This window comes from Cupressus sempervirens, chromosome 10 (genome assembly GCF_028749045.1).
Source record: "Cupressus sempervirens isolate cs-2001-9-10 chromosome 10, ASM2874904v1, whole genome shotgun sequence".
Classification (NCBI taxonomy): domain Eukaryota; kingdom Viridiplantae; phylum Streptophyta; class Pinopsida; order Cupressales; family Cupressaceae; genus Cupressus; species Cupressus sempervirens.
Genome location: NC_143127.1, coordinates 326,896,699 through 326,922,068, shown reverse-complemented (window position 1 = coordinate 326,922,068; position 25,370 = coordinate 326,896,699).

Here is a 25,370-nt window from a genome sequence, read left to right as displayed (position 1 = left end):
TCCATTCATTTTTATATTTATTAATTGAATGCATGAGTATTTACATGTCATAAAACAAAGAAATTATGAGAGAAGAAGAAGAAGAAGAAAGCCTTAGTTGATGTAGAAGTGTCTAGAAATATCAAAAATAGAAGCTCAACCTTCACTGGGCATCTATCGGAGTTAAATTGTTGTCAAAATGCATTTTCGATCGATAGAAAGCTCTAATCTTGGAACTAGCAATTAACTATTGGTCTAAAAAAGTGCACCTTAGAAGAAGCGCATCAGGGCACCTGCACACCTCTAACTTCTCCATAAAAAAATCTTCCAACACTTTGTAACCAAAAAATACACCAGTGCACCTCAAAAGTCCAAAAATGCAAAAATTTCACAAATGTCAAAATTGAAATTCTGGCTTTTGGGTTTTGTCCCTCTTCATACCACAGCTATGTTTGGATGCTTACCCTTGAATTTCTCAATAATCTCGGTGAACTTGGCTACATCCGATAGATCTAAGGCATTATATTTATCCTTAACCTTTTTACTATAGTTATCTACCTCTATATGGGTCTCAACAAAATCCTTGAGTTTAGTATCTAACTCTAGTAAGGCTTCTTCTGTCCTAAAGGCCTGCCGAATGTGATCATCAGTAGACACTTCTTCAAAAATCTTCCTGAATTTATTGACCACTACCTCTACTAGTATCAATTTCTCCCATGCATTATCTTCAAATACATTGAGACATGCATCACTATAATGTTTCTCTTCTTCCAAAATTTTCTCTCAAGCTTGGTCCTCGAGCCGATGGATCTCTGTGTGTAATGATTCCATTACTTTATTACTATAAGCTATTTTCTCTATTCAATCGTCAAGAAAATCTAACTCTTCCGCAGTATATACACCCATAAGCATTCTGTATCTTTGGCCATTTATTGCCTATAGTACCTATAAATCTTTCTACCAGGTATATACCTCATCCATAATACTGAAATCCTACTTCAAAATTGCCACCATTTTATCCACATTTTCTTGCATAACATGAAGTAGCTTTGGATTTTCCTGGATGATCAAAATGCCCTTTTCCTCAAAACTTTTTTGCCATTTCTAACAGGCATTCAAAAATGGATCCAACTGTACTCCTCCCCCATCCCTACTTTGAAGTGTTGCAGTTAAAGAATCTTCAGGGTGCTCAAGATCCAAGGGGCTGATAACTTCGGCTAAGTATCCTTTCAGGATTTCATTTTGCCTTCGAAGCGTTCTTAGTTCTGCCCCTTCCTACTCCAAGCTACTAAACACCTCCTTCATCCCCATTGTAACCATTAACTTCGCTATATCCAATGTGGGCTTCCCGAGCATAACCTCTCTAATCTGATAATCTTGTGGATCCAAATCTTCTATTTCAAAATCAAGACAAGGGATAGCCACTTGTGCAAACAAATCTTGATTCTAATCATTGTTGATGAATGATAATGCTATTACCTCTCTTGAGGGAGACTCGAGCTTTCTCAAAACCTCAATTAACTCAATCATGTCCTCTTCATCGACGTTGAATTGAGGCTTTTTATTTCTTATCACTTCTTTACACAACCACCTTGGGACCCGTTCCACCGAAGGCCTGCCTTTTGCGGATGAAGGATTTTATTCTGCTATCCCCTTTCCCTTATCTCTCCAATCTGGGGTCTTCTCCCTCTATGAAGGCTCTTCCTCTATAGTCTTTGTGTGAGGCCTCGCCCCAACCCATCATAGCATAGCGATACATTATTATTTTGATACTCATAACTTGATATTTCAAGACACTATTAGATGCTTTGAACATATTATATTATTTCATGTTGTGTGATGTTTACTTTTAGATATTTGGTTTCATCATTTAACGCTTTACGAACATGTGTATTGAAGTAAGTGAATGCAAAATTAACACTATGATTATGAAATTTTAATGATTAATAATATGAGTAGGACGAGAGAAACCCTGATTGATTGAAAGATGTATGTTTTAATTTTTGTGATTTCCTGATACGTATATACATATGTGCATGTGGTTTTATGGGGCTACTGATGTACACAATGAGTGTGCAGGATATTTTAGCCGCGAAACCCGACAGAGGAACGAAATTGATCCCTATGTGCCATTCGTGGAAACCTTGTTGTCTGTATCTTAATTTTATTGTGAGATGTATGAATGTATCTTTTCGTAAATTAGTAAATGTTAACGTTCGTAACAATATTTTTATAGTGTCACTTGACACTCGTGAATTGTATGTGCATTCTAGCATGCTAGTTAGGGTTAACTGTGTAACCTATGGACCTAAGTCGGACTAAGTTAGTGCCCTTTTTGCTAATCTATTTTTAATCGAGTTTAGTTACCCCTAATCTAGATTAGTGCTTAATCTGCTTTTTGGAGTTATTAGATAGTCTTAAAAAATTTAGCATTTGTTTGGTCCCAAATCAATTCCTAAGGCCTTAAAATCATGAAATCTTAATACCGAAGGGGTATGGGTATGGGTTGAGGGCATTTTCCACCCCCTTAGCCCCTTTTGTTGACTTTTGAGATCACTCAGAAGGTCTATTTTTGCCTTAGTGCGAAAATTGAAAGTTGTTACCATGGGTTGAATAACCTCAACTCCACTTCGAGGTTTACCTTAGGTTTGGTTGAGTTAGAAACCTCTAGATTTTTAGGCAAGTGGGGGAAGTTATTGCCCTTTTTAGGTGGTTGAGTTTGGATCTTATTTAGAGGCATTTTTGAGAAGTTTTGGTTGTTACCCAATCTCTACTTTTAGAGAGAAGTCTTGGAAGATTGAAGGCAAGGAAGGAAAAGCTCTTCTCAATTTGTTCATTTTACCATAATCTCTTTGTGAAGGTAAGAGTTCTTCATCTCCTTTATTCATGTTGTTCATGTTGTTTCATGCTTGGTTCATGCTTATGTTATTGTGTTGTTCATTGGTATGCTTGTATGTATGTTGGGTATACTTGGGAAGGATTCGAAACATGTTTTTCTTGAATGCTTTTCCTTCATGTTTTTTCTTGAATTTCAAAGTTTTCTTGTATGGGTGTTTTGGCATTACTCACCCTTGGATAGGGCAGAAGTGGTCAATTTCAAGAAAGGTATTCAGTTGGACTCCAACAGTGTAGAGTCTCTTCTGAGGACGAGAAGAGGGAGAGATGGTTGGATGTTATGGGTCCCTACCTGTCAGCACAAACCACGTATGAGTTTTGGCATGTAAGAATGGAAGAACGAAAGTTCTTGAGTTATAGCCCCAATTGGGCACCTATTTTGGTGTTGTGTCTAACATCTCTTGTTGGAAAAATCCACCTTTCCCTAGTTCTGATTCAATGTTGAATCCTGTTGTGAAAACCTAGTATGGAAATGAATGTCTGATTTTGTTCCTTGTTATGGTTGTTTGTCACCTGGTCAGTTTTCGTTCCCTCCATGACCTCAGCGATGTATTACAGAAAATGAAATGGATCCCTTGATAAGGGCCATGAAGGAAATTTAAATTGATTGTTGAAATTCAATTATGTTCGGGATTAAAATTCTGTGTAGAAATGTAATTTAAACCTTTGTTATAATGGAAACGACACCGGGTTTTCTTCCTGGTTCTTTCCTGGTAGAGCCTTTGAATCAGGTTGTCAATAAATAGTGTTTGAGTGATATTGTTCTTATGAGGTTTTTGTAATTTCCTTTTAGTTATAGGAATGAATATCAAGATAAGATAGATTGATGATATTCAATTTTGTGATTTTCAAGTGCAAATATGTTAAGGCAAATTAACAAATAAGTAAATAAATGATATTATATTATGTATGGAATGTTGATTCAATTTCGTAGTAATAGAAAAAAAAGGATCAATCTTGCAATGTTGTTTAAAGAAATTATTCAATTTCTTGGCTTAACTATGTTTTAGCAAAATTCAATTGTATTAAAATATATATATTCCCCTTGGCAAATTTTATCTTTAACAATTCTAACACTTAGAAAGAAAGAAAAAATTTGCCCCCAAAGAGTAAAAACTCTCTGGTTTTTGTATGGGAAACAAATTTAATTTCTCCCCCTTGTGACAGAGAATCTTAGAGGAATCTTTAATTATCCTTTGAAATAAATAAATAAACTTACTTTGAATAACTAAATAAATAAAAAAATTAATTAATTAATATTAAAGCATAAAGCAAATATCTATCCTACCAAATTTACTTTATGCATTAACTACCTTGTTTCCCCCTAGCGCCAACTCTTAGGAAGGGCATGAGAAAGTTTTTTAGCAAGGTCAGAATAAGACATTAATGGGTGACATCACCCTGTACTCCCCTCTTAGCCTTTATGCAGTAGGGAATCACATGGGTGGAAGCCCATGTGTTTTCCTTGGTTTGAATGCAAACTTTCTTTTTAACCTTTGGTCACCCACCTTTGAAACTTCATGCGCAACCTCAAGTGGGACACGCCTATCCATAGTGCACTAGTCAGCGCTTAGGGCAACATGTAGGGGTATAGTCTTAGGCGTGGGTAGGTGCCACGTGGGTTGGCTAGTGGGGTAGGATGAGGTTAGTGGGGTGGGTTAGATTTTAGGTTAGTTTTAAAAATTACTTAAGTTAGAATGTTAGTTAAATTGTAATGTTAGTTTAGTTTTAATGTTAAGTTATTTATTTAGTTGTTTTATTAGTATTTAAATTTAGTTAAGTTTTGTTTTAGTTAATATTTATTTTTAAGTTAGTTGGTTTTATTATTTAGTTAAGTTTTGTTTTAGTTAATATTTAGTTAAGGGTTAAATTAATGAAGATATTGTTAGTTTTATTAAATTAGTTTCATTTTTAGTTAGTAATTTTAAAAGTTGGAGATTAGTATTAGTTAATAATGTCGTTAGACATTAGAAAAGATTACTTAGTTTAAATGTTAAGATGCTTAGTTAATATGTTTTAAAAATATTAGCTAGGTTGATGTATTTTTATTTAGTTTTGTTTAATTTTTAGTTTTAGGTAATTTTAATTATATTACCTTTTCAATAATGTCTTATTGTAGGTTTGAAACCAACTAATTTAAAATAAAGTTTACTTAAAGCTTAATTAATAGTTTTGATTGATGTTGAGTTTAGTAGTTAGTTACTTTAAAGTTTAGAAATGTTTTAATGAATTATAGATTTAAATAAAAAAATTGTGATTAGCATAAAGATTACTTAATTATATGTAAGATGTTACTTTAGTAGGTGTTCATTTGTGTAACATCTCAAATAATTAGTTTTATATTATTTATTTGGACATTCAAATCAATTAGTTATAATGTTAATGGATATTTTGCTTAATAGATTTATTATTGATTAAAGTTAATAGGACTTAAATTTATTGTAAATTATGTTCTACTATTGATCTAAGGATGCAATATTTAAAGAGTAATTAAAAATTTATTAAGTGTTGGATCTTTTAATTAAGTGAAATTAGTTTGTTAATTTAATTAATTGATTTTATTTTATTTATAAATTACGTGTGTTTTGCCCACGTATTTTGGGCATGACACTTTGTTTCAGTGGAGCCCATTGGGGAGCTTGCTAAGGATATTCAACCATTTGTCCTTTCTCAAACACTTCATCGGTTGATATTTGTTGTAGTTCTTCCTCCTACTCCTTTTGAATTTTTTCTTGTTCGGTACTTGCAGGCAGGGGAGTAGCAGAGCCTTTATCCACAACTGAAACTTGCAATGGGGATGAAGGAGTTATCTCAAGACCTTGCGACTTTGGTGGCATTTTTGTCCAATCTTCCTATTGGGGCTCATTTGTCGGCGTATCCCTGATTTTTTCTCCCACTAATTCCATCCTTATGGGCATAAAATCAAAATCTAACATCTTAAATATGTTAGTACCCTCCACATCCTGCTCATCAATCCATTGTTGCATTTCATCCTCTGATGTAGTTGTTTGCAAAGGTTCTTTTGGGATTGATGGTGGTGTAACAATGGAACTTCTCCTTCTTTCTTGCTCTTTGGCTCTCGCTAGCCATATTCTTCTATTCAAAGGTACATCATCCTCATCATCCTCCTCTTCATCATCTTCAGCGATAGGTTCAGGGATTGATGGGATAGGAACCATTCTCTTGATCACCCTTTTCCTCTTCTTAACTGGAGTCTTGATCTTTCTTCCTTTCTTTGGGGCATAAGAGGATGCTTGTTTTGTCTACCGAGGTGGAGAAACCTCTTGAATCTCAACTTCCATCTTCGTTTGGCTTGGTGCAACAACTGGTGGAAGTTGCAAGTCAATTTGAACCTGTGGTGCCCCAGTATCCTCGGACCCTTGTACATTTATTTCCTCTTGTTGTGGGGGTGTCGGGATTTCACCTTCCTCTAGCTCGACTCTTTGAGGAGAACTCCTCTTTCTTTTGCCCTTTCCTTTTCTCTCCTGAGGATGATAGTATTCAACTGGTTAGTCTAATTGGTATACCATTTTAGGCCTTATTGGTGACTGAGCTGCAAAGGTAGGGATGGTGACTTTCTTCCCTCTACCTTTGGCTGGGAGGGCCTATGCATGGAAAATTACTATCTCAAGTATTGGATCAAGTTTAAATGGTTTCTTGATCCAATCCTAGGTCATTTTGATGATGTGCCTCGCTCGATGCTTAATATCATCATTCTCTTCCTTGTCAACCTCGGCATTCATAATGGGTTGTTCTCCAATTTTATCTTCATTGAAAAAAGGGTCAAGCAGCTCCCCTGAGTCTTGTTGCAATACCTACAATGGAATCTTTATTTTTAAAGCCTTTTCTACCAAATACAAAGTCATCCTATAATAATCATTGATACTGACATCGTAGTGATTTGTCACATTCATCCAATAGTCTTCAATAGCTTCTTTATGTGTGAATGTTTTTCCTGCTAGATACTGTACTCTCCTAATATTATCAAAACATGGTCATGGAGAATTGTACTCTTCCAAAGAATATTGATCCCACTCACACTCAGAAGAAGAAATATCTTGCTTTAGTTTCACTTGAAAAGGCCCTATGGTTAGAGGCCATGCCCAACACTGTTTACATTCTTTTCTAACTAGGTCGTATGCATATGAGAGTTGTCGGGCGATCTCTAAGAGAACAAGTTTGTCACTAGGATACCTTGGAAGCTTCTTCGGGTTTACATTGGTACCAGTTAGCCTTAGATATGTGAATGTTCTTAAATGAATGTAATATGCTCCAAGTGTCATTATCTATGCTACTGCATCATCTGATAACCTCTTCGCATAATCTCCTTCTATGAATCTAATTATGGAAAATATGAAGGCATCATTAACAATTATGTATTCCTTGCTCTACCCCGTGAGTCTCTTCTTCACCAATTGTGGATAGACAATATATGGCCAAGCATTAGGATCCTGCATGCTACCTCTTTTGTATAGCCCAAGATAGTATGTCGCCCTTATAGCTAATAAGTACACTAAGTAGGACATCATGCAGAACTTCCTTTTGTTCTTTGTCATCTCCAACTATTCACACAAATTTTCACTTGAAGTAGTGGCCGAACCAAGTAGCATCTTTGTTGTCTTGATAGTCTTGATAAAATGTACCATGAAGATATTTAGGTGTCTGGCTGCCGACAGACGCATTACTCTACTCAAAAGTATGATTGAGTACCCAATATCTTCCTTCATATATCCCCTTGTCACGTCCACTTTATTGATTGTCTTCCCCAGAGGAGTCTTCTCTATAAGATAAGAGGATTAGATGATTTCAAAAGCCTCTTCTAAGTGCTCTCTATACCATCTCTCTATTACCTCATAGGTTAACTTGATAAATTAATCTGCCCTCAGGAGATGCAATACTTTTTCAATGTTGTTGGGTCGTAGATCAAGAATGGTCTCTCCTTTAACACTCTTAAAAACCCTCTCTTTAGGGACAAAGTGTTGTGCAAGTGTCATTATGAGCTCTGAAGATTGCACTAAAACCAGGAGAGATGCTTCATTTAGTAAACCCAAACAAATCAAAGTGGAAACCATAGCAGATCTCTCGGTGGGTTTGTTACATATCTTCAAGAATTCTCCCAAATATGTGTGTCCTAACTCTATATCTCTGATTTCAGAATTGTCATCGTGAAACCTTGATTTCAGTAGAGGAATGCCTTGGAACTTGAAGACAACGGGTTTTGGTGCCATTTTCTCACTTATGCAAGCTGAAGAGGATTGCATAATATCTGCACAAAAGGACATCCATTAGTTTGAGGTTGGAGAAAAATGAATTAATTAAATCCTAGTACTGACTCATACAAAACCTAAAAATCCTGATGCTTGAAAAAAATATGAAAACCCTGTTTAACACCCCCATTATCCCTTAAAGGCCTATTGGTGCACTTGGCACACATGATAGGTGTGCTAGATTTGCAATTTTCAAACCCAATTCTTATATAAGGTGCACACTAGCGCACCAAGTCAGGTGCACTAGTGCACACCTATTTTTCTCTTAAGATTTGTTGTTTTTTTAATCAAGGATTTGGGTGTGCACTAGTGTGCCAAATTGGGTGTGCTAGTGCACACCTCAATGTTGGAGACCCCCTATTGAAGCTTGTTTCTTAAAGTTTTAAGTTATCAGTGCGCACTAGTGCGCCAATTTGTACCAACACTTTGTGCTTTATGTAAGTTTTCTAAGGGTCTGGGTGCACACTAGCGCACCAAACTGGGTGCACATATACTTTTAGTCTGTTGCTTATCTTTTTAAAAGGGTTTTTTAGTTTTTTTTTGGTAGGGTGTGGTTTTATTTTGGTGTGTTTTCATGCAAGCAAAGAATGGCAAGTCTGCACCTCACCTGGTGCAATGGTGTGACACAGTGATCTCGGAGCTAGGATGGTGCGTTATTGCGAGGAAGTAGAGCTAGCAGAACAAAGAGATGCAATCGAAATGAGGAACGAGTGGAAATTTTATCATGGCGAGAAAGACAAAAAGCAAGGTAAGGGGGTATGGGACCCCCTTGATTTATATAGACTTGGGGTGTTTTCAGCACAGCTACGCAGTTGCGAAACGAAACAAAACAAAATGCTTCTTCCTTTTCGGGCGCACTAGCGCACTTCAAGTGGTGTGCCTAGTGTGCCAAAACCCTAAATACTTAGCCCTCTTCATTGAATTTTTTGATTTTTGACCTTCAAGCCTTTTTGAAAAGACCTAGATATGAACTAGGGGTTTGTGGGAGACCTCAAGCTAACTAGGATCCCAAATTTAGGTGTCAAAAAGCCTTCGCAACGTAGGGGGTCCCCATTTCCTGATAAGAAATGGGGCATGCATTGTGAAACCACAACACCAACTTGTCCAAAACCATAAATGTTAAAGAGGGAAGTACCCCATTAAAAAAATTGCAGTCGTCTTCAAAATTCAATAACAAGTCCAAATTTAAGAATTAGACTTCAAAATACCACTTTATTGATCCTTATCCTCATATTTCAAAATCTCTTCCTTCAATTATGTTTTACAAGTTAATGGCCTAATTTTTTGAGTTTGAAAGACAAATCTAATTATGTCTCTAGACTCATTTGCAATATTAAATTCTCTAATTTTATTAGTCTTAAGTTCTAAAATTGTTAATGAAATTGATTAACCAACCTAGAAATTTCTTTCTCAGATAAATGTCCTTATATAGGATGACAACTGAGGTAAAAGGAGTGGCATCTAGGAAGGTACAAATGAAAAAGATTTAGGGTTAATAATATCTTGAGTCTCAAATATCTTTCAAGTGGAAGAGGGTTGGTGATACAAACTTTGAAACTTAAACATGAAAAAGATGAAGTGAAGGATGCCTAGAACTCAATATCAATTTACTTCACCAATGGCTATTAACATCATGAGAAGTAGGAATATCATCCAGAAAATTTCTCACCAGCTACGAATGCAATGAACTCATCATGGGTTGTCCAAGACACTATGATCCACAATCAAGGACAGTTAATGCTTGCATTTCTAAGTGAGAAGGCATTAAATGAATCTTTTAGAATTCACTACCATTCACAGATGCAAGTGAAAACAAAATAAAAGTCTCAATCCAAGTTTGAAAGGAGATCATATGCATGTGTGAATATCATAAACAAAGGAACGATCATTGAACCTAGAAAGCATCACTCCAACTTGCCTAAGAAACTCATAAGTACAAACTTCAAAGATAAGCTCTTACATGATCTACTTTTTGGCAACGAACATCATATACACAAGTTCAATTTGCAAAGGAAAGGTAGGGAACAAGAAGAAACAACTCAAGATATACAATTCTCATCCTCAACTTCAACTTCATGAAAAAGGATACTACTAGAGGGTAAATGATACATCCACTATGTATACCACATGTTTGTTGCAAGGAGTATTGAAATAAGAGGTTTCTCAAGGAAGCAATGGTATTGGTACAAAGGTATTGATCCTAGTTCATTTGATTCCCAACCTTCACCTACATAAGGATTGAAGCATTCACCTCCCATTCTTACAAATTTCCAAGCTATCATATAGAAAAGTTGTTGTTACTTAAAGTGGTGAGATAGTTATTAGATTTTGATTATATTCAAAGCAGAAGCATATGCAAGGTATGATCTTTCCTATCACACTTGGAAAAATGTTGGGGATGTGTCCCACAACACAAGAAGAAGAAATAACAAGCACAAAATTGTGATTCTACCAGCTTGGAGACTACAAGGATAGAGATTTTTTGGTCCATTTCAAAGGACCTTTACAACTATGGGAAAGAAATAAAAACACAAGGTTGATCAAGAAGAATATTGGGTAAATCTCATAGATGAATATGAAATAAGGAGGAAGTAAAGGTCCAAGACACCAATGGACTTGACAAGGAAATGTAACATCTTTCCCTTCTTGGTCAAGTAAAGGATGATAGAAACCATATACACTCCCAATATGAGCATGAGAATGATAAATCAATTCAATCTCTTTATTGTTCAATAGCAAAGGAGCTAATAGAGTTGAGTATTTTGATGAGGTAAATGACTAACAGATGGAGGGAATGGGTAGATAAACAGATAAACAAACAAAGAAATTGAGGTATTACTTTCATATACTAAAAAATGCAAAGTGAGTAGTTTTCTTCAAAGTGAGATGAAAGGACAATTAGAAATTTAAGATTAAATAACCATGAGGAAGGTCAAGCTTCAAAGAAAAAAGACATGGAAAAAGGGTCACAAGCAAGGAATAAAGATATTGCCAAAGCAAAGTCAAAACACAAGTCTACTACAACCCAACCCATCACAAGTCCCTAAATGACTAGGGAGGTTGATATGCAAGATGAGGAACAAGAATTAGAACAAGATGATGATGTTGAGATATTACCTCAAGAATATTAGGATGAGTCTTCATCATCACATTGTTGGAATGTCTTAATGGAAAGAATGCTTCTGAGAGCGGGGGGGGGGGGGGGTGAATTAGAAGTATTAGCTTCTGTCCATTTTTAAACCCTTTAATAACATATTACTAAAATGAACATGCATACATATCAACATTAGGAAATTATGAGGAACACATATGCATCATCACATAACACTTGAGATTTTGGTAACCTAGAAACCCTCTAGGAATAAGAAGGTAAAACTGGGGTGGGGATGATACCCACAAAATCACTGTAGCAATAATGTTTGACCACTTCTGATGGTCTGCCCTATTACAAGCCTGCCTTATTAAAGGCTTTACACTATATCAATAGTGACCTGGTTAAAGGATTTACAAACACTTTACATGAAGTGTTACCCTGTTAAAAGATTTAATCACCTATTTAAAGGATCTACAAAATATTTATTAAGCTAACTTATCTCCATAGGGTTTCCTTTCTAATACAATTGTTAGAGAGTGTTAGGTATAATAAACTTGATGGCTTACAATCCTTGATTGCTGAATTTAGGCCCTTGATCTGCTTTCTCTGATCTTGATTCTATGAAATATGATGTCTATTCGTATATCTTGCTTAGTTCTGATCAACTAAATATTTAACTACTAGTCTCTTCCTTTTAGTCTTTTACTCTGAACTCTGAACTCCACTAGAGCTTTTATACACGTTTTTTTTTAATGAAATTTTGTCTTCCTTATAAAGACATTCGAAGACTTAGGGTTAGATATGGATCTACGATCCATATTGAACCTTTGTTTCCCACTCCTTCCTTGCAATTTTGGTTGCATGCCTTCTCCATTTTTCTTATTGGCTACATGTAGATTGCATAGAAGATACAAAAGATTCGATCTTATCACTTAAATCTTTCGAGATTCGTCATATGTCGGCCATGAAAATGATTTACATCTGAATTAGTGAAGTTAAAAACTCATATGTGCATTATGTGTTACTCGGCACTTACTGATTCCTGATGCTTGGCATCGTCTATGACTCGGCACCTAAATGTTACTCAACACTTGTATCATGCTCGACACCTGAAGTCACTTGGCACTTGATCTTCACTCGGCACCTGAAGTCTGCTCTGCACCTAAAGATCACTTGGCACCTGATGGATTTCCTAACTCAGCACAAGTTGTGGCTCAGCATACGTAGTGTGCTCGGATCCAATGTAGAAAATGGTTAAGTGTGTTGGTACTCAAATGTCAAAACCATTATGAGACTAACAATCTCCCCCTTTGACATGAGTGACAAAAACACTTAACTGGCCTTATGAGTACCTTCACTAATCTGCTCGGTATATATACAGAGGTTTAAAAACTTGATCAAAATTTTGTAACTTACAATATATACCTCAAAATTATTTTAACTCCCCCTAAGTTGATTGACCATTATCTGCGCTATCTTGGTAACCAAAACATGCTCTCCTTTTATCTTGTCTCCCCCTTTCATCTTATAATTTCTCCTTACTTATATATCTCCCCCCTTTTTGACACAAATGTCAAAGGGCACTAAGGGTTAAGACCATATTTTGCCAAAAATGTACTATTTACATCCATAATCATCTTGAGAGTTGCATCCCAATTATTCAAAGCAATTTCTAATGACTTATGCTAGATGGCAATCTCTGCAGCAAGGTGAACAAGTTTGTCTAAGGTAGAAAGATTAGGATCTTTCTTGAGAATGGTTTCAGCACAGACTTGTTCTTTATGAAGTACTTCCAAATGTGGAGTAATGGAAGATTGGAGTTGCATCAGTTTGGCCTTGATGTTAGCCTCTTCTGCTCTTAATACAACTATTTCCCTTTGGGTGTGAAGCGTTTGAGCAAAATGTTTCTCACTTTGAGCTGTATCATTTGGTAGCTGCATGCTTGAAATATTCAAATTCCTCTCCATGCTCATTATTTTTTGGCTTGTCTCTTGTGTGAAGTATGAAAAGTCACATAAATTTTTGTACAATGAGAATATATTCTCAAGTACCTTTTTCACTTTGTCTATTACCTTTGCCAATTCAACCTAGGAAAGTGCAATTTGACTAGATATTTTCTCATTTACTTTCCCCTGGAATTTTCTTTCAAACCATTCCATAAGATTTGCATTTGTCTCTTGGTCTACATTTGTCACCTGGTCAACAATATCTGAAAATTGTTCCATTATATGCTTGGACTGATCTGGTGACTGCAAACTGAAGGCACCCATAAAGATGTCTTTAATCTCATATAATGTTTGCTTTTGTTTGTATTCCTTCCTGAGTATCTCCTGCCTCTTTCTTTTGTTCAATGCTTCCTACACCTCATTGATTTGATCAATGCTTATTGTTTTGGAGTCATAACTTGGTATGACTATCTCCTCATCTAATTCAGGGTCTCTATAGCGAAGCACCCTTGCAACTTTTGTAGTGCTTGACTCTAGTGCTAACATCTGTAGTGGCATTGCAACATTTCTAGGCTGTTTAGGAGTCCCAGAGGTAGGAATATTTACTAATGCTTGTATAGCCTCTCGCTCTTTGGGGGTTTTGTCTGCTTCCTTCTCCTCCTATCTGCTACTTTGATGAATAATAAGAATGTGAGGAGGTGCACCTTGTGTTTGTGCTATAGGATCAGAAACAACAGTCTGTCCTATTTGTGCTATATTTTTGTCTCCTTTTGCACTCGGCTTCTGCACTGTAGTGTCAACTATTCCTAATGTAACTTCTATTGGCGTTTGGTGTTGACCACTAGTAGCTGTAAAGATGATGGAAGGTGGTTCTTGTGGTTTCACCTTATCTCTAACTGTGTTTTCTACTAACTTTTGTAAGTCATCCACATTGACCAAAATTGGACTTGTACATAATTTTTCTTGTAGAGTTGTTTGGTCAAGGATCTTAGTGAGATCCTCTGCAGTTAATGGGTTGATGTTCTGACATGAGGTGTCAACAACATCCTTAATTTTAATGAATTTTACAAGTGTGGCAGTAGAGTCAAGAGGACTAGGAGGTGGAAGTTGTGTCTTGTACACTTTGATCTTCTTGCTGCTCACCACTACCCCTGTCTTCATCTTTTACTTCCTCCTCTTCAATCTTTTTCTCTATTTCTGTCTCCTCTTCTGTCCTTTTTCTTCTCTCTTCTAGCGGAGCAGTAGCTTCTTCCATGTATTCTTGTTCAAGAAAATCTTCAACCTTTTTGTACAAATTCTTCCATGATTTTGTTGTTCTTTGTACAATTTCTTCCATTTTGTTTTGGAGAATGAAGAATGCCCTGTACTTAGGTGTAAACCTAGTGTTATGCCTTTTGACTGCTTTCTCTATTTGCTCCTTAGTCAAATCAGGTAGTATGCTTGCTAGGGTTGATTCTCTCATCTCCTTCTCCATTTTCAAACAAAAGTGCCATCTGTCTTCTACAATTTTAGACAGTTCCTTTGGCAATTGTCCATCTAGTTCAAGAGGAGTATACTTGAACTGTGTCATCATTCCATAGACTGATTCTTCTATTCTATTTTGTTCCTCTTTAGCGAACTTATTGAAATCAACTTTATTCATGTTACTTAAGTCTCCATTACCAATCTTTTCACATAATGTGTCAATTGAAGACTTAGGAGAATGGCTTACCTTTTCAGATTGATCTTCCTCATCAGTATCAGGTTGAGCCACATATTTTCTTCTTTTCTTTGGCTCTTCCTCTGTCATCTTGATTTTTTTCTTCTTTGTAGCTTCCTCTTTAGCTTTTTGCGTGGAGGACCTCGTTGTAGCTCTAGTTGTTGGCTTTTGAGGTGATGGCATGGCAGTTTTCTTTGGTTTAGGCTGAGCTAGAGGTTGTTCTGTTGCCTTTCTTTTCTTTGGCTTGGCTTGAGTTGGTGCTTCCTTGGCTTCTTCTTCCTCAGCACCTTCCTCCTTGTCTTCACCTAGACCTTGAGTTAATTCCATTGGGCCTTGTTCTTGTTCATCCTCATTGTCATCATCATCTTCTTCATCTTCTTCTTCTACCTCAATTCCTTTACCAAATTTCTTCTTTATTTTCTTCACCATTTTATCTTTCTTCTTGATTACAACGGTAGTCTTTAATTCTGTTTCAATCTTGGATTTAACCATATCATATTTGCCAAAAGATTTGGTAAACTTGTCTATTTCCTCTACAAGCAAAGCAGTGATAGCTGCAGATGTTTCATCCACATCTAGTTCATAACCAAATGGCCTTAGCCATCTCACCCTTGGAGTTGCTACTTGGATATAGGTGAAATCTATATCAACTAGGAAACATATGTCATTGATGTGTTTTTCCACTAAGGAAACTGGTATTCTTACCCTTTGCCTCATGGATTTCTTGAAATCCTCAAAATAGCTTGTCATTTGGGCTTCAAAGTTATCACCCATCTGATCAATGAACTCATTAATTTGTGTTATTGCAGTTTTGTTAGGGTCCCAATTCACCTTTCTTATAGAAGGAAACTCTTTCATAACATAAAAGAATATACACATAAGAACTGAACCAAATTTGCATTGAGCACCTTTTGATCTCCTTATTGCTCTTAGGTTTTCATTTATTTGTTACAACATGTGTGATCTTTCTTTACCAGTTTGTATGCTACATCAACAGCTATGCATGGCACACTGTTCAATCGACTGGATTGGTAGAATTTGTGATTCTAGCAGCAAATTCAACAAGAGGATCCTGGATGGTGTGAATTGTCATCCCTCTTTTATTCCACTAGGCACCTGTGTTTTTCTCAATAACCTCCTTGGATTCACTGCGCAGGGTCTTAGTCCGATCTAGGGTTGGGAAACCTGTAACCCTATGTACTATCCCTTTTGTAATCTTAACTGGACTTGTTTCCAACCATAAACATCCATTGTGGATTCTGCTTAAAATAATCTGTATCCAGTCAATTTTGAATCCTATAAGATAAACTAGGGCATTGGTCAAACCCTTTCTCTCGACTATCGTGTATTCATCCCTCAAAATCTTATTCTTGCACAGTTTGTCATAGGCATGGAAAATTTCAAGATCACCTATGGCGCCAATTTTACATTTATAACATGTCCTTACATCCTGCACCATAACTACTTTGGATGGGATAATGGATAATGTGCTGGCAGGGTCATTTTTGTAGGCGACTTCTGGAATGAGCTTGAATTCAAGTTGTTTTGAGTTCATTAATGACCAGTCGTACTTCATGACTTTCCTTCCCTTTAGTGGTTCCTAACCCAAATGCCATTGTTTTCCAAACTAGGGTTTTAAAATATAAACAAGCTTTCAAACTCTACTTTGCTCGGCACTTGAATGAAATACCTTTGATAGATGAGATTTATGCTTAATCACTGTTGAAAGAAGTTGAAATCTGTTTGGAACATTGGATTCTCCACTATGAAGTCGCTTTGCTCTTTTCTTCTCCTTTGCTTCTGGTTCGCGATGAAGAAAAGTGATTAAAATCACGATAATATACCCTATTTCCATCGCATTTAATGCTCAACTGCATACTCGGCTTGCACTACTCACTTGGCTTTCATTGGAGTTATTTAACTCAGCATCAGTTATCAACTCGATCGTTGTTAAGAACTCGGCATCCACTAGAATTTTACTCAACATCCAAAGATAGCTCGGCATCATCATTTAAAATTTTGTCTTGGCATCTTGTTTCATGCTTATTTCTTCTTTTCAGTACTTTTTTTTTGTCTTGGGACTGATGTATGATGTAACTTTGCATATCAATCCCATATACCTCTCTTATGCTTAGTTTGATGAAGTGTGATCACTTGACCCATTGGGTGAAGTGATCCCTCCACTTGATGTGTTGCACTCATCTTTCTTCTTCCAAGTCTTATTCATTTGTCTTCTTATTTTCTCGACATCAATCTTTTCTTTTCCTTTGTTGGATTCAATTTTTGGTGCATTGGACCTTTTAGGACAGTTTCTGCTGATATGACCAGTTTTCAAGCAGCTAAAACAAGTGGTTTGACTTAGTCACCTGCTATAATTCCCTTTAAAGTGTGTCCTTATACAATTTTCAGGGATATGTCCATATTCCTGACAATAATGACAGCTATATCTGGTGTTATAATCCCAATGATAGTGACTTTCATTCCTCTTTTTTTTTGCTGGTTGATTTGATGTCCACATAGGCTTTGATCTGCATTCAAATGCTCTATGTCTATCCTTCTTACAATTATGAAAATGTCCATCAAATCTTTGTGTCCTTGTGACTTTGGATCTGCAATCTTGTGTCATATGTCCTTGCATGTTGCACTTGTGACAGTAACTCTTGCTTTTGGGTGTGTTTAGCTGATTGATTCTTCTACTCCTGCAAACATTAGCAGTATGCCCCTTTTTATTATAATAATGACAAGTGGGTTTAGAATCCTTACCTTTGTCGCTTCTTTTCTCAACACTTTTTGATGATTCCCTTACTTCAGTGTTGTTGTATCCAAGTCCTGATGTATCATGGGCTGATCTTGAGAATTTCATCAATTGTTCAAAGTACTTGATGGCTTCACTTGACTTGTTGAGATTCTCTGCTATTTCTTTTTCTCTTTTCAATTCATTTTGCAATTGTTCATTCTACATCCTCAAAGTAGAGATCTCAATATCTTTCATATTAATTTCATGATGAAGGTTCATCATTTGGGCAAGTGTATCCATTTGCATGTTTGAGATCCTTATTAATTCAATACATTTTTCTTCAAGTCTATTTGCAAGATTTCTTTTGTCATCTTCCATCATGACTCTATCCTCAACTGCTCTTTTCTTTTGTTCAGTGATTTCACATAACATTATGGCCTATGATTCATGTTCCATCTTGAGAGATCTTATCTCATCTGCTTGAACTTTGTTTTTCTCCATCAATTCTGCTATTGTTACATCAAACTCTTTAGTGTCTCCATTGGCAAACAATTTTGTGGTATCAATCTCCTTGTAGTTTATATCATTTTCAGCTATGGATATATCCTTCCTCCTTTTCAAGGATTTTCTTAATTCTTGCCTGGCTTCCTCTACTTTGTGTAGAGCCAATTGCACATCAATCACTTGATTGTCAATAATCTTCCCAAGTTTGAAGGCCTCCATATTTAGATCTTTTTCTCCAAGCTGTTAGAATTCTCCTTGTGAGAACCTTGCAACTCTGATACCAATTGTTGGAATGTCTTCATGGAAAGAATGCTTCTGAGGGGGGGGGGGGGGGGGGGGTGGTGGGGGGCTGAACCAGAAGTATTAGCTTCTATCCATTTTTAAACCCTTTAATAACATATTACTGAAATGAACATGCATACATATCAACATTAAGCAATTATGAGGAACACATATGCATCATCACATAACACTTGAGATTTTGGTAACCCGGAAACCCTTCAGGAATAAGAAGGTAAAATTGGGGTGGGGATGATACCCACAAAATCACTGCAATAATAATGTTTGACCACTTCTGATGGTCTACCCTGTTAAAGGCTTTACACTGTATCAATAATGACTTGGTTAAAGGATTTACAAACACTTTACATGAAGTGTTATCCTGTTAAAGGATTTAATCACATATTTAAAGGATCTATAAAATAGCTGTTAAGCTAACTTATCTCCATAGGGTTTCCTTTCTAATACAATTGTTAGAGAGTGTTAGGTATAATAAACCTGATGGCTTACAATCTTTGATTGCTGAATTTAGGCCCTTGATCTGCTTTCTCTGATCTTGATTCTATGAAATCTGATGTCTATTCGTATATCTTGCTTAGTTCTGATCAACTAAATATTTAACTGTTGGTCTCTTCCTTTTAGTCTTTTACTCTGAACTTTGAACTCCACTAGAGCTTTTATACACTTTTTTTTAAATGAAATTTTGTCTTCCTTATAAAAACATTTGACGACTTAGGGTTAGATATGGATCTATGATCCATATTGAACCTTTGTTTCCCGCTCCTTCCTTGCACTTTTATTATTGGTTGCATGCCTTCTCCATTTTTCTTATTGGTTGCATGTAGATTGCATATAAGGTACAAAAGATTCAATCTTATCACTTAAATCTTTCGAGATTCGTCATATGTCAGCCATGAAAATGATTTACATCTGAATTAGTGAAGTTACAAACTCATATGTGCATTCTGTGTTACTCAGCACTTACTGATTCTTGATGCTCGACATCGTCTATGACTCGGCACCTAAATTTTACTCAACACTTGTATCATGCTTGGCACCTGAAGTCACTCGACACTTGATCTTCACTCGGCACCTAAAGTCTGCTCGGCACCTAAAGATCACTTGGCACCTGATGGATTTCCTGACTCGGCACAAGCTGTGGCTCGACATACGTAGTTTGCTCGGCTCCAATGTAGAAAATGGTTAAGTGTGTTGGTACTCAAATGTCAAAACCATTCTGAGACTAACAAAAATCAGTACAACAAGAGACCCAAAACCAGCAACCAACATCTCCTACCATAAAATTGGAGGCTTATTTGAAAGACTAGTGTAGAATTCCTTTCTTGATGGACAAGAGGTTGATAAAGATACTATTTCGGCATTGGGGGAATAAATGATGATACTAAAATTGAGAAAGGATTGGAGTTGTCCACAATCCCTAATTGGTTGAAGGATATCATGAAGAAGAAGATAAAAGAGGTGCAACCGATTGAGGGTATTGATCCATTCCTAGCATGAATTGGTAAGGCAAAAGAGACCAAAAAAACTAAGAAGTTCAACCAAATTACTAAAGATAGTTTAGAACTCACAATCTACATGTGGTGATCCCAATGGTTTATAAACTAGAGAAAAGGTAACTTCTATAGATTATCAAATTGTAATAATTGATCTTAGACTATTAACAAAGAGGCAAAAATTTCAAGAGTCAAAAGATATTGATGGTGCAATTAAAGGAAGGATGGATAGGATTGAAGAAAAGGAAATATTAGAGTCCAAGAACAAAAGAATGAAGAAATACATACATAGCCTTATGATTCCAATGAGGAAAGAAGGTACTAAATTTGCTCCACCTATCCCTATCTCTCACAAATTTATTGACACTTATGAGACAATGAAGAACACAAACCAAGTGGTGAAGATATATATTGAAGATATGTTAAGGCAAGTAGAGGATTTCCTTAACAAGATGGTTCAAGATCATGATAGAAATTTCTGCTCGTAAACAAGCTCTGCATTTTCCAACAATTGGAACCCTCATAAACTCACTCTTCTATAAAACCCTTTGTCTACCTATGAATAGCTAGTATAATACATGGAGATATTAGGCTAGGGCAGCACCAAAAAAGCCTGTACCGCATGTCCATGCCCCTGCAAAATTATTGAACATAAAATAACATCCAAGGACCCTCCATTCAACTAATTTGTAGAATTTTTAAATAGTGGAATGAGTCTCAAAGAATATTTTGATGATTCAAACCCCTGCACCTACAGTTTCAAGTCTTTTCTATTAAAATTGATCAAACTTCAACAAATCTCAATGAAAAAGGGCCAAACAAGATGATAATGAAAGAATATTCAAAGTACCATCCAACAAATTAAGTTTCTAATGTAGAGGCTAGGATTGATCTTTGGTTTATGAAGGATTCCATATCAACCTTGGCACCAATTAATGGTCCAACTTTGTTTAGCCCTTCCCTAGGCCTTCTCTACCTTCTATGACTTTCCTTGGTCCTCCTTCTTAAGATCAAACCCATAAGCAATCCAATCTCCCTTCCTTAGAGATACAATTTCTCAAAAAAAAATATACATTAAGAAAAAACTCTTCAATATGTTATTAGTGAATATAAGGTTCCCTACATGTCCTCCTGACATCTATTCTACAAACCTCTCACTTGTATTGAGGTTTCCAAACACTCACTAATTATTTTTAAAGAGACATTTAGGAGAGCTAGTAGGAATTAGGCCTTTATTTTTGGTTTTTTTCTTCTTCCTCATATAACTTCTGAACAAGGCTAAGAAGTAAACTTATTTTCAAATACTATTTTCAATGCCTCATACAATAACACAAATTCACACTTCGGTTTTACTTCTAACTAGCCTAACACCACAACCCCCAAATAGGCCTCTAGGCACTTTTACTATCCTAATAACCAAATCCTTCACCAATCTATCTCTTTAATCAAATTAGCACTTAAACTATGTCTACGTCATCAATATGTAACATTTCAAAAAGAAATTGGGCTCTCACCAATCCTCATCCAATACTTGCACTCTTCTTTGCAGTGTTCATAGGCTTGTCACAAGGGGATGTCAAGCCTAGGGCTTGATACCAAAAAATTTCATTTGATTATATCATTTTGAAACCATTTGTGTCTTCCAATGAACACCCAAACCTAACATTTCCCAAAGATTTGGCTAAAACCTATGGTGAAATATTAGGCAAATTCTATTTTCAATCAAGGCCTAGGGTTTATACACCAATTCTAATCAATTTCAACAAGATCAATGGATCTCACTTCCTAGATAACCAAATGAGTTCAAATTAGTTGCAAAGGAAAGTTAATTCATCTTTCTAAACCCACATAAAACAAGTTTTCCAAGTTTAATCCAATTCAATTGCAAATGAATGTGAAAGTAACATATACGCATGAGTTTTCTTGCACAAAAGGACCTTCTCAAAGTTTCTATTTCTTCATGAAAAAAATTCTAATACATTTATTCTAACCAATAGGGTCTTAAATACCCCCAAATCAACCAACTATAACTCAAAATTGTATTAAAAATGTTTTTTAGAAGTCAAAAGAAATGCTTACCATGAGACAAAAAGAAGTTATTGTCTCCAACCAAGAGGACTCCTTTGAAACTTTTTCGGGCTTAAGCATAAATAAAAGGGTGTCTTGTTACAAGATAATAGATTGGCCATAGAAGAACAGGAAAAAACCACAGTTGAAACAGTTACAAAGGCCTATAAACAAGAATCACAGAGATGACTAGATGCAATGAATATGCAATTGACAAGAAATGTGGGAAATGATTCAACATTTAGGAAACAAACATAAAACAAATGATTTCATGATGTGACACCTAAAACCACTGAATTAAAAATGAAAAAACAAAATTTCTATAGGTTATGCTACCCATTAAGAATCGAATTTTAAAAATAGGTATCAAATGATGGCAATTTCCATACTTTATCAATATCCTCAAGGTATCTTTATGACAAGAGACATAATGAATGTAATGCATGCAAAATCAAAGACTAGTCTCAAAGTGTAGAATAGAGGCATGTACCTACAACCACAAAAATATATTTATCATATCATTTAAATGATTAAATTTAATCAAACCAAAAACATCCAAACAAATTATATATCTCAATTTGTCACACGGTTCACCATTTGGATCCTATTAATTCTCATTTTAACTATTGTCTCTTATGTTCAAACTCAATATCTTGGATTTGTTATGGTTTAAAATATAATGATGTTCATCACTGTCTATTATGTTTGTTTGTACTATTATCTTTATTACAATCTTCTAAGTATGCACCTTCACACATGAAAAAGTGGAAAAGTTTGTGTTGTATAGGGGCTTTCCTAAGTCAAACCCTGTATTGGTATTCCTACCTTCACAAAATAAAAGACTAATGATAAAAATTATTGCATTCTCCCTCAGGGGAAAAGGAAAATGAAAAAAAAAAACCTAAAATAATAATCTCATAAATAAAACCCTTTCCTAAACCTCATGCCAGGCAATGTTGATTTTCTCTCTCAAAGTCTTGCAAAATGTTAGTGCAACCTAATGATAATAAGAACCATACATAGATACTTGATACTAGGTTGTTCCATGAAATCTTAGGAAATGATAAAGTGGGATTCCTGGAAGGTACTGCAAATCGGAAAGGGAGTTTCTTTTGTTCGAGAATAACACATTTTCTCAAAAAAATTGTGAATTTATATTCAAATTGGAACACTAGGTTGTGGTACTAGTCTCCATGCCTTTCTTGTAATTTAAAGGTCAAAACTTGGACCAATTTGGCATACAACTAGGGTGCTAGTCTCTAGTACAATTTAACAATTTCAAAAACTAGGCGCTTCGAAATTTCTTTGAGTTTTACAATCTAGTCCCAACATGTGCATTTTATATTATAAGTCACAAGAACTAAAATCAATGTTAAGCACCACATTAAACTATGAGGGCTATGTACAAGGAAATTTAGAATTTATACCAAAATTACTATCTATCGATACTAGTGTCTTGGCCTTTTTGACAATTAAAAGGTCCAAATTTAGAGCACACTAGAACCTTTCGTTGGGTCTCTTGCATCTATTCAATTTAATAGTTTAGAGGAAATTTTTCTTTATGTTTACATCAACTTTGACAATCTAGTTCCAATCTATGCAAGTCACAAGAAACTAATACTTGATATCAAAGTGTTACATGTCTAATAACACAATAAAAATTCTTCGCTTGGATTCTCTTTAAGTATGAGGATTGAAGACAAAGAGATTCCTTGAAATGTTACAAATGGTGTGAGTTGCTCGTATTTGCAACTCATGGAATTTTACAAACAATTTTGAACTAAAAGTAAGATTGTGAGCACAATAGCTTAAGGTGCTAGTGTCTAGCCTTTTTTGGCAAATCAAAAGTTTAAATGAAAGGAAACTAGCGATAGGGCATAAGAATTAAGCGTAAATTGGTAGTTTTAAGTATCAAGCAATGCAAAATGTTATAATGTTGTCTAATCTAGTCCCCATATATGTTTTAGATAATTAATCATAAGAAGTAAAATTGGTGTTGATTACCCTGAGCAAAATGAATGCATAACACCGTGGCAATTGTGAGAGATGCACAATTTATGAATCTACATCTTCACACTCTTTAGTGGAGTATTAATATACACATATAACTGCAATAATGTGTAGACAATCCAAAGTCAAATAACTTAAAATATATGGAATGTAAAGTAGAAACATATAATAGTAAAATATATAAAGCAAACACAAAGAAGATGTGAATTCAAAAAACACAGAAAATATGCAAGAGAAATAAGACATGGAGAGAGAAAACAAGGCACACAAGCCACATAGGGAAGTTAGCGAGAAATGAAAACACAATGTAATAGTTGTCTAAACACCATCCTATTTCAATATGATAGGTGTAGAAGTTATATTTCATCTGCAATATAACCATCCAAAGTCTTAAAAGGTTAGTTTATATGCATTATAAACATTGTATAAGTGGAATGATTGCTAGCATAAAGTGTGGATAATAACTTGTAACATACTAGAAGAATGCCAATTATCAAAATCACCCAAATCTAAAATGACAACAATATACCTTCTATAAATCATGACAAAAAAAATTGTGTGGGCCTATCAAGAATTGAAATGCTAGGATTGAATCTCAAGAACTCTATAAAAAAGTTTAGTAGTACATCCAACAATACCAAATTGCATTCCTCTCAAAGCACTTCAAACGAAACTCCTACCACATTAAATGCACCATCAAGGATGACAAAAAAAAGATCATCATATAAATCAATCAAATTCTAGACAATGTTAGCATGTTAATATTATGTTGAAGATAGTACAGTAGGTACAAAACATCTTTAAACTCTTCACATACTACATTTCCCACCCAAGTATGCCTTGAAAATATTATGTCATAATCAAGCAACTAATGATAAATAGAAATTATTGATGATCAAGATGCATTTCACCTTATGTAATTCACACATCTTGGAACATGTCATGTACAATCCATTTGGAAAGGCATGAACAACTCAAAGCTCTAATCTGCTATTTAAAAGTTTCATGGCCAACATAGACATTCTTGATGGTAATAAAAAAAAAGTAAAAAATAGAATAACATGCTTAATATAAGCACTTAAATGATATGTCGACTATACGAATGGTATGACGAGTAGACAAAACTAACAACGTGCGATAAGCCTCCTGAGTTTGCCCACCAAGACTCAAACACAATAATCCAACAACCACTCCAAAAGTGTCAACTTGCAATATCAAAAACCTTCTTATGTGCAACCAAAATCCAAAAATTCATTTTGCTACTAACTACCTAAAACTAAGCACTTGACCCAAATATAAATCTGTGAAAAATAACTAAAAATTAAAACTATAAATATGCTCTTCAGAAGTCAAAGGAAATGCTTACCATAACACAAATG